This window comes from Octopus sinensis, linkage group LG15 (genome assembly GCF_006345805.1).
Source record: "Octopus sinensis linkage group LG15, ASM634580v1, whole genome shotgun sequence".
NCBI classification, from domain to species: domain Eukaryota; kingdom Metazoa; phylum Mollusca; class Cephalopoda; order Octopoda; family Octopodidae; genus Octopus; species Octopus sinensis.
Window position 1 is genome coordinate 24,879,080 of NC_043011.1, and position 12,565 is coordinate 24,891,644.

Below are 12,565 nucleotides of genomic sequence, written 5' to 3' on the forward strand. Positions count from 1 at the left end.
GTAATTTTTCTAAATGGTATAATATAAATACGGCAGATGAAGAAAGCGATGTTTCTTCTCCCCCTCCTTAATTCCTTGTTCCTCTTTTTCTCTCCCTTCTCCCCCTCCTTAATACTTTTGTTTCTCTTTTTCTCTCTCTTCTCTTTTCACGTGACCGCTGGCCAACTATAACCTTTTCGCTTCGGACTCGCGCCACAATAACATTGCTTTCTTCGTCTGCCGTAAGGCATTATTTTTCAAATACGCCAGCTGAGTTCAATTCTTCTAAGTCGAAAGACGCCTGTTGTTATGTCCTGTTAGTATTATTATTATTGTTTTTTGTATTTATTTTCGTATTATATTTTGTTTTTTGTATTTATATTTGTGTAACATCGTCTGTTCTTCTGTCCTTGTTTCGTATACATTCGATCCTTTTTCCAAGAATGCTCGTAGCTTAGTTTTTCCTTGGGGCTGGCCAGATCGGTGCAATCTCAAGATTAATCAACGGAAATTGCGAGGATGATCTGGTTCTTGACTGAAGATTAGAGGCTTCGAATGACCCGTCCGTGTTTTTTGTATCGTCTATTTGAATGTTTTGCTTTCTTGTCCCAGTGTGTATTTATATATATATATATATATATATATATGCATAATATGTACACACACAAGCATGTGAAGACCAGCTGCATACTACATACAATCGAGCAGAGAATCATGGAGAAATTTATGCCATGTGTAAATGGATCTAAGAGATGCAGCTTATGCATAGCCAAAAGATCACAGTCTTTTTAGATCCAAGAATTCCACCGCACAACTTAATTCCAGATCTGAAATTTTCAGCAGATGTAAGTATATCGCCACATTTCTTTTGTTGAACTGAAGGACATCACATTCTCCAGATTGAGCAGCTGTCTTGCAGGCTTTTGGACTCTTCTTCATTGAATTATTCTACACCAGCTAGTTTCATTATGATTTCTACAGTCGAAGGGAAAGTAATTCTAAATAACTCTAATTTTCTTTCTTTTCTTTCGTTTCTTTCTCCATTTTTATTTGCTCTTTTTCTTCTCATTCCACTTTTTACGTCAACCTTCTCATGGTTTCTCATGTACCAGCATCCTAATTTTCAGATAAGACAAACCAAGTACCCAAAGCCTGAATATTGCTTGGAGATACAAGGCCTGTTGTAAAAATCAGTCTAACCAATACCTCAATGGCAAAAAACTATTAGTAGCTCCTATTTTCATATAGTGTACATCAAATGATATTTATTTCTCACTATATGGAATACTTTTTTATGTTGATCCTACCTCAGAAGAACAATAAAGTATCATCATTCATCAACATTTAACGATCATCTGCATGGTTGACAGGAGCTGGCCAGTTAGAAAAACTACCCTCGGCTGCTGTGTCTGTTTTGGCAGGGATTTTACTGCTGGATGCCCTTCCAAATGCCAACCATGTTACAGTGCTGAGACTGGATGCTTTTAATGGGAAACCAGTACTGGCAGGATAACCAAGTAACTCACAGGACCAGGAATTATGAGATGGGCAGGGCATTTGAGGAGGGGAAGAAACATGTGTCAGAGGATGAAAGGTTAAAGTGTGACAAAGAAATAGAGACAGAAGCAGGTGTCTTGCTACAACACAGTGGGTATTAGAGGAGGTGATCTAGTATCAAATGTGTCCAGTCTACATGTTCTTCCTGGGATGGCTGCCTTGGATAGCTGGCTAGGATATGAGGCTGGACTAGTTTGCTGGACTGCATTTGCTTGAATGGTTTGAGAGCCTGGGTTGTCTGGACTTACAAGGCTGTCTGGGCTTGGCTGGTTTACCTGGCCTGCCTGTGGTGGCTCGGATGGGCTGCCTGAGTTGACCAAGCTGTTCTGCCTAGACTGGGTTGGGCTTCAGAGCTAGGCATCTCTATGTGGGATGGCCTGCCTCCATTGAGCTGTTTAGGCTGACTGAGTGAACTTAAATGCCTGGCTGGTCAGATTGGCTAGTCTATCCTACATGAGCTGGTCTGCCTGCATTGCTTTGGCTTGACCTGACTGGATTGAGCTGCTAGGCTAACTGGTTGATCTTGAGTGCCTGGGCTGGCTGGTCTACCCAGTCTTTGTTGGGATGGATGACCCTGGATGGCTGGACTTGTTGGACAGGGTTATCTGGGCTGGCTAGGCTGACATGATTGGCTGACTTATATAGCTGGATCAGTCAGTTTAGGTTGTTCTGTATGGGCCAGTAGGGGTAGCCTGCCTGGACTGGCAAGCTGGTAACCTTGAATGGATGGGCTTGTCTAACTGGTCTGGTTAGCTGACCTGTCTGGTCTTGTCAAGATGGGCTGCTTGGCTACCTGGGATAGGGTGCCAAGTTACACACACAAACATGATGGAATGCATTTTTAATTTAGGAAAATAAAAGAAAAAATAACAAACACTCATTTAAATAAAACATTTTTTTTATTTATCATTGTTTTTTTTTTTAAGAGAAAATGTTAAACTGAAATCATTTCAGCTGTAGAAAAAACAAAATTTTGCCTCTTTCTTTCAATATAGAAAAAGGAATTAAAAAAAAAAATTTAACTGAAGAAAAAATATAAAAACAACAAAATATTGTCCCTTGCCCCACCCACCCCTCTGTCCCATTAATTCCTTCATTAATCACAATTTATAATTGAATCATTAGCATATATAATAACTATTTCAATAAAGTCTGAACAATAGCCAAATCCACATTTTGTAATAACCACAAAATATTTTTAGAAAAAGACAAAAAGTAAACAAAAAAAAATCAACAAAACTGTTTTTTCAACTGAAGACATTTTATTTTTTTAATCCCTTTTATGCATTTTTTATAATTATAAATACATATCGTAAATTTAAACCAAGCTTAAAACAGCAAGGAGAAAGAGCATGTGTGTGCGCGTGCATGTGTGTTCCACAAGTAGCAACACAAGACAAGAAAAATACAGGTTCATTAAATTTGTTTTCAACCCGTTTTTTCATATTGTATTTTTTTCTATCAACATTAAAGTTGACTTAGTCAGACATCAAACTTGAACCATTTTTTTTCAATGATATAAAAGTGTAGATGCTGAGTAGGTCTCTTCAAAGCAAAACCAAAAAAAAAAAATAATTTAATTAAAAAATTTTTTATTTTTATTTATTTATATATTTTTTTTATACAAACACCTTTAAAATTATTGCAGAGTTATACATAATAAGATGGAGCTTACTGGTGGTACGTTTTGAAGTTACATATTTTGGTAAATATTTTATGAAATATTTTAGCCTCTTTGGAGAAATTATAGTCAGAGCTTCTATATTTATTCTGTCATTTTGAGTAAATAACTTCACAATATGAGGTGGAGATGAGATAATTTAACTCTTGGTCACTTGTTAGTATTCCTATTACTACCAACACAAGGAAATGTTGTATGAAATGAGTTGGAGGAAATGTCAGCGTATTACCCCTCAAATCACATCCTAAAAAAATATGGGATGAATGTATGACATAATGTAATCTTGTACACGACTAGAGAGATGGAATGGCCATGCCTGGCATGTCTTCCAACAAGGCTGGGATGGAGCCAAACAATCACATGTAGAAAACATATACATATATAATATACACACGCATATATATATACATGCACATATATATATACACATATGCAAATATCTACATACACATACAAATATCTATACATGCACATATGCAAATATCTACATACACATACAAATATCTATACATGCATACATATATATATATATATACATAAATACCTATACATGCATATATGTACACAAACATAAATATCTCTACATGCATATATATATATATATATATATATACATACATACATACATACATACATACACAAACATATCTATACATGCATATATATATATATATACACACACATACGTGTGTGGGTTTGTACTCTACATAGTGCAGACACACAACATGCACATACATATATTAATAAATAATATGACTAGAAGAAAGTGTGTGCATGTACCATCATCATTGTTTTAATGTCCACTTTCCCATGTTCTCGTGTGTCAGGTGGAACTTGCTGAGACAGATTTTCTATGGCCAGATGCCCTTCTTGTTGCCAATCCTCTCCTGTTTCCAAGGAAGGAAATATTTCTCCAATATCAGATACGTTTTCATAGTAGGTTCAAAACGAACGACACTGCTTGTAAGCACCTGATGCTTTACATCTATTGCACAAAATCAAGACAAGTAAGAGACAAACACACACAGGTACATGCATACATTCATATATATATATATATATATATATATATATATATATACACACACACAAACACACACACACTTTTACACATACACACAATGGAGTTCTTTCAGATTCTTCCTAACAAATCTTTGGTCAGCCTGAAGGATAAATATAGAAACAAGGATAGTGTGTGCATACACATGTAAATATATGTATATATAAGTATATGGTATAAACATCTAGTGAGTGTATATGTATACACAAATATGCACATATATATGTATATAGATATAATAGATTTATGTATATATATAATACACACACACATACACAGTTATATATATATATATATATATATATACATACACATACATAATACACACATATATTGTACTTACATATATATACACACATATACACAGTTATATAAATATATATATATATATATACACATATATAAATACATATATACAAACACACAAATATGCACATATGCATAAAAATGTACATATAGACATACACACAGATCTATATATATCTACATATATGTGCATACATATGTATGAGCATGTGTGTGTATACACATAGCCTATAAGCAAAGTTATCTGGCAAACAATAGATATGAGGGCTTTCTTTTCCTGGCAGGAGGCCAGCAGTTCTTTCTCCCTCAGATTGTTAATTAAAACATGTATGTTATTTCCATTAGAATTTTGTCACTCAATCATTCTCTAAATTAAAAGTGTTTAACCAAACAGATAATACAGCTACGTTTTCAACACTTTTCTTTTGATATTACATGTGTGAGTGTACAATCATATATATATATATATATATATATATATATATACACTCACACACACATGTGTATATATATATATATATATGTATATATATACATTTCATAATTAAGGGCAAATGAAAAAATTTCTAATGCCAGATATGCCGAAAAATTGGACATATTGTCCATTAACCATATAATTTTTTTACAATATGCACGCTACTCGAAAAAAGATCGACAGAAATTTCTAAAACATTCTATTATTACCATATCGGACCGATTTCAGGGTTAGCTTATAACAGCCCTCCCTTCGTCAGTGATACATGTGGCAAAAGAAATAAATGAGATACTTACTCATACCCATGGAAGAAGCGAACACTAAGTCATGAGCACAATTAAATATCCCAAATACATCCAAAATAGAAATACTCCAGCCCATCCGAGAGACGTGCGATTAGAACTATATATATAAAACACACACACACACAAATACATATATATATATAAATGGCTTCATGAAAGCTATACGATGTTGAACTCAGCTCAGAGTGAACTGCATCAATAGCAGAAACAGCTGTAAGGTAACAAAGTTGCTAATGTAATTACTGTTCTCTTGTCATTCAATGATTTATACATATATGCATATTCTTTTATTCTTATACTTGTTTTAATCATTTGATTGTGGCCATGCTAGAGCAGCACCTTTAGTCAAATAAATCAACTCCAGGATTAATTCTTTGTAAGTCTACTGCTTATTCTATCAGTCACTTTTGCCAAACCGCTAAGTTATGGGGACATAAACACACCAACATCGGTTGTCAAGTGATGATGGAGGGGGACAAACACAGATGCAAACACACACACACATATATATACAATGGGCTTCTTTCAGTTTCTGTCTACCAAGTCCACTCACAAGGCTTTGATTGGTCTGAGGCCATAGTAGAAGACATTTGCCCAAGGTGTCATGCAGTATGACCGAACCCAGAACCATGTGGTTGGGAAGTAAGCTTCTAACCACACAGCTACACCTATATATAAACACGTCTCACACACACGCACACATACATAAGGATAATATAACATGAGGATGGAGGATAACAGGCTTTACATCAGCTTTAAGTTGCTGAGTTTATATTCAAAGATCTGTACAGAAGAACATTCCTTATAATTATAATACAATTGAATGCTGCTCAGCAACAGAATATCCAGGATTCAACGGGAATTGTATTCTGCTCTAATAAAGTGCCCATGCATGGCTTTGCTGAGTAGCATGCAACTGCATAATAATTATAAAGGCTGTTTTCTATAATAATCTTTGAATATAAATTCTGCCATTTAAAGCTGATGTATAGTGCTGAACCAAATGTTGTGATCTACTATGAAAGCTTGTTACCTTCCACCCTTGTGTTATATTATCCATGTATTAATCCTATGTAAAGAGGAGTTCTTTACATGTATATCTAGCCCAGAAATATATCCCACTGTAGGATATCATGTGGTAGCCAAATAACGACCAACAGAAGAGCTCATATATGCATGTTATGAAGTTTTCACCTAATTATACTATATGTGTGTGTGTGTGCGTATATAAAAAGAAAAATCACCCTAGATGTAAAATTTGACCAGAAACTGTATAGTACAATAATTAATACTTGGTGGTAATATATAAAGGAACAATGCAATTAAGTCTAAACAAGATGGCAATCAAATTATTTGTTAATTACTGGACCATGAAAGAACATATCTGAATAATATCTAGAAAAATATTTTAGCCAAATATGAATATTTTTTTCTTATTGTCTTGCAGTTTAGGTGTTAACTACATAACTACAATGATTAACCAAAATGAATTTGCTGTAGTTTTTAAAACAAAGCCTATATTTTTTTTCATTTTGTAAATATATAAAGTGATTTCTATCATAAATCATATTTTATACAAGTATTTGAAATGAAACTTTACAGAAGAAAAATTTGAAGTTTTGGTTTCAAATTTTGGCACAAGGCCAGCAAATTCTGGTGAGAGGGAAAGTCAACCATGGTGGAAGCTGAACCCAGAACTTAAAGACACATGAAATCCTGTTAAGTGTTTTGTCTGGTATGCTAAAGATTCTGCCCACTCACTACCTTTAAAGTGTATATGCTATTGAAACTGATTTTGAAATTAAATATTTATTTTTAAAAATGTAGGTCTTAGTCGAAAATAATTAAGAAATGCCAGATATTTAATTGGGAAAGTTTATTCTAGTTACCTCTTTATTGGTTTAAATTTTAGAAAGGAAACAAAATATGAGATATTAAAAAAACAAATTGACATAAAATTCATATATGAAAACCAATAATTTGAAAAGAAATGCATTAACTTCTGTAGTCACAATATATTTCTTAAAGGAGAGAAACCATAAAGATATTTCGAAAGTAGATATTAAGAACAAAACAAACACAACAGAACCATTTCTTAGCAGTTTCGTTGTTTGTCAAATTTGTGTGAAACTATGATGAGAACAACACTTTTGAACCCCTGAAACAACTGGAATATAACAATTTAAGACAGCAACACTGTACAAAGTTACTTCCATTTTTAACAAATGATAAAATTCAAGACATAAAGCTATATGCAATTCCATGTTTCAACAAGTGACCGACTGAAGACAGGTATTTGTTACGGGAAAGTAGGAGGTGGGTACTTCTTGCCCACAAGCAAAATTCCACTTCTATTCAAATTTGAAATTGCCTCCTGAAACAGTCTTTCTAAAACCTCATAACAGAAAAAGGTTTACACCTTAAAATCAATGCAGTATTTTTATCTAAGTTGCATGCCTATGAATTTACAAAATAAAAGATCTATTATTTGACTCAGCAGAGATGTGTGCCTACAAGTCCTTATACCATCAAAAATTTGCCCCTAGTACTTAAAAAATTCTTTATCCCTGTTCTGGAGAAAGGTTTAAATAAAAGTAATTTTTAAAATAATAAGACTTTAGCAAACTTCAAGTAATGCATTAGAATAAACCACTATTCTGGAACTGATAGAGCATGTATCAATAAGGTACATTTGGGGTAGAATCTGCCAGCAGACATCCCTGGTTATTGAAGTTTTAAATGAATGAATAGTTTGATAAGAGAGGAAGGTTGGTACTGCACAAATCTCTCTCCTTTACTTATTACTCATATAAATTTGATGTAGTCCTTGTGAAGTTACAGTGAGAATATTGAGATAAGTAGACACAAAACCTTGGAACAAATAGCTGAAGTACAGAATTTGCCCCCCTGTAGTGAGTGAAATTGTAGTAGAGTTGGTTATTTGATAAACATTTATACAATGTATTATGAAGAATGCATTAAGCATTGAATTTTTGGTAAGAGAAAGATAATCAAACAACTCTTTACTAAACATAGAGAAATTTCATAATTAAGAGAAATAAAAGCAGAGTTGATAGAAAGGTAAGGAGTCTTCAGTACTTGACTGACTGAAACCTTTCTTAAGTGTGGACAGAAGCAAAGCAAGTGTGCGTTTTGATATGCAGTCTTCTCATAAAGCTTAATTGTTCAATGAAAATGTTAAGGATTTTCTAACTAAAAATAGAATATTATTAAATTCTTAGACCTCAGACCTGGTACTTTTTGCAATGGTAAACATGAAATAGGGAAGTCTAAAGTCAATATATTCACTATTAAAAAAAAAGTCAGAGAGCAAAAACTACAAAAATTCCAATCTTTTGAATCTGAATTTATTCCATGACATTCAAGAAATTGATTGTTTATGTTATGCTAAAGGAAGGAGATAAAAGATAGGTGATGAAGGCCACATATGGAGTTGATTGTTAAAACAATCATAGATTCATTGTTTCAAAACATCACTTTTTTTTTTCTTACATACTTCCAAATTAGCATAATGAAGACAGTTTAGGCAAAAGGAACACCAATAAGCTTAGAGACTTAGCAAAGGATTATATAAGAGTTTTGTAGATATATACCTAGGCACTGAGTGTTTTGTGTGGGTGGTAAATAAAATCTGAAAATATTTTCACAATATAAGACTTGCTTGAGAAACAGCAGAGATGATTTAAGAGAATAGCGAGGAAAATCAAGAATCTATTGAATGATAGAAAATATTTTGTCCACTGAGCTTATTGAAACGATATCACTATTTAAAAGGAAGCCTTCATTTCTAGAAGGAAATAGTGATACTCTAGTTTTAGTTGTAAAGAGGTAAAATAAAGAGCAAATCTGATAAATAAAACAATGAAGGCAGCCAACATCTTTGTCACACTTTCATATGAAAGTGGATATTTACAATTTGTTAAAGAGATGGGTTTGTTTTTGTTTGTTTTTTTTTTACAGAAAATATTTGCCGACTTGAATTTTTTAAACCATCCTTTAGCATTTAATATTAAAACAATTAGTGCATTCTTCATATTGAAATTACTTAGATATTCCATGTAACAGAGGAGGCTAAAGCCAGAATGATAGTCAGCGTATTAATCATCTGTTAAGCAAGAGCTTAGATAATGTCATTTCAAAAATAGGAATATAATAGAAGAGGAACTGATCTGATTAGAGTTGGCATTATTAAAAGATTTTTCCTTGTTTTTGCACCCCCATTATTTTTCTTTCTTTTTGGTTTAACATAAATCTAATTTATATTTTTTTTAAATGCCTTTATTATCCATTACTAATGGTTATTTCCATATTTTGTTAGAAAAATAATTGTAACAATCATGCTTAACTGACTTAATTGCCAGAAAATTATTATGATTAGAGAAAAAAACTTGTTCAGGCATGGCCAATATATTTGTGAATTGTTTGCCCCCCACAACTACTACAAAACATTTACATATTTGGCAAGTTTATTTGTTTTTTGTTTTTCAGTAATACTTCTGATGTTATTCTGCTTTTATTCCAGTGGTCTTATCACAAACACCCATCAATTACACAAATTCTCTTTCCAGTGTATCCATTTACAGCTTGGCAATCTACGCAAACAGGAGATAAGAATTTATATATTTTTTCCAGATATGCAAAGCAGTACTAATAAGAAGACATTAAGCTATGAACCCCTTTAATCAGTAGCTGTGCAATGTAATTATTTGATTGGTCAGCAGTTATTCATTTATATCATGCTAGTTCCTGAAGAAATATCAGAATGGATAATGAAATCATCATCTGGAATAAAAGAAAACTGTTGAAAGATTTTTACTATTTTCTCACAAGTGTCATGTATCAGATTATCATTGAAAAGTTCTCAACATTGATTGCAGGCCAAGATTTTGAAGTCGTCATCGCCAACATAGAAAAGATAGAAATATTGCTCCAACTTGTACCAATGGAAACAGTAAGAAACACCATTATAATGAAGAAAATAAGTATTTGATACAGCTGACTGTCTTAGAACTATCACTTCCAAGGTTAATTCTATTGATCAAAGACTGAACCTCCATATTCCTCCCTGAGGATTGCAAGGCGCAGCATTGAAATACACTAGCTTAAAAAAGAAAATGTTTCATTAAACATTCTAAATAGAAATGTAAATATAAAGAAAACATGCAAAGATGATTGAATAAATGTTAATGATGAGATGACAGATGTTTGAAAAGGAGACCTTAATATAAGAAATGTTTTCTCTTTCTCACTCTATTTCTAAATAATTTATTAATATTAAAAAAAACTCATTTCTAATAGGTAATTTAGAATCTATTAGTTTTACTTGTTGATTAATTATATTTTATTATCATACACTGAACCATTATTTGTGAGCTATATATACAGCTCCAAAACTAATTTAGTGGCATATAACATGAAATCATGAAGCTATAGAAATTTTTTTTACATAATTATGATCATGCAATGATATGTCGAAGGGAAATTAGATAAAAGGAGATAATCAAAGGGAGCAATGAAATTTTAGCTTTTTTACTTGAATATTCACAAAAATCATTACACAGAGAAGTAATAAACAAACAAACAAAATTACATTAAATAATTAAAATAAATATTTCACTGAGGTATCAAAAATTGAATGCAAAACATTCAGGTATCAAAAATTGCATGAAATGAGAGTGTCCGAGTATCAAAGAGTTGATGTTTTAGTTATTGAAACAAAAATTATTTGCTTTCAGAAACTTTAGAACATAAAGATTTTGGGACTAAAGAACAAATTATTTTACAATTTCACCAACAGACATCATGTTCAAGCCTATAGGTCAAAACGTCTGCAATGAAAAACAATGATCTTTAAATATCATTGAAGCAATCTCTCTGAAACAACAAGAGCTAGTCACCAGAATTTGATTGGCATTCTGTTCAATCAAACCATGATAAATCTATACATGGCCCAAATTATAGCATATTTGATATTTAAAATAAATATAGTTCTTAAAACCCATACATGCAATAAAAATTGATGGACCACATATATCTTAATGTCATGGAAACAAATTTAATGCAATGTTTTTGAATGGAATCAAAAATAAAGCCATCAGTATTATCTAGGACATCTTGGGGGTGGGAGGGTCTTTTCTTTTCTTTTTTTTGTTGATAGTTTTTCTATTTCACTTGAAATAAAATTCAGTTTGTGCAATTTACATAAAAGATTTTGACAAGAAAAACAATACTGCTATTCACCGTTGAGTATTGTTTATTTTATACAGTGATCAATATTAATTTTTTTAAATGTTACTTGAAAATAAGCAAAACATAAGGAGAAAGATATCTTGGTACTATTTGCCAGGATTTGGCTTTGACACCAAATACAAAGGTGAAAAGAGATTTAGTTTGGATACAAAATTCTCTTCAAAGTATTTTCTTCAAAGCTTATGTAAATCGTCTTGTGAAAGCACCTGAGAAAATATTAGAAGAGTATCTAATTAGGATAGAAAATGATGAGGGAACTAAATATACTTGTTTTGCTACACAGGGTAATTTTTTTACCTATTATTTATCTAGCTTTTGTCTTAAGCAAGTTTTGGATCTTTTAAGCACCACATACAGCTAGTGTGTTTTTTAACATAAAAGCTGATATCAAACTGCCTGTTTTATTTATTGTTCTTTTGTACATGTGCGAAGACATTTGGGATTTACTGAAAAATATTCTAAGTATATACAAATAGGTTGTTTTGCGGCACCAATAGAATTTCTTTATGTTGTTTATTACAAATATAATTTGGTTGCAATTTTTTTTACCAAACAAATAACCAAATACTCAGAGTTGTAAATTTGTGACTAATACATTTAAAATTCATGATACCATTCCGTAATCTTACAGTAAGTAACACTGTCACTATGTCCAGAACATTAGACTAAAAATTAAGAGACATTTAAAAAATAACTTTTTTACATTTTTCTTTTTTTTTTGTTTCTTTTTTAATTAAAGGTAAAGAATTATCACAATGTAAAACAAAATAATCTCAAAGATTTCAAGATTTCAGTAAATAAATACTTCAAATAAAAAAAAAAACCAAAAAACAACAAAAAACATTAAATTAAAGAAAGAAAAAATTTTTTAAATCTAAATATTTGAGGAAAAATAACAAAAGATAAAAAATTAAGATATTTTGCATACAAAT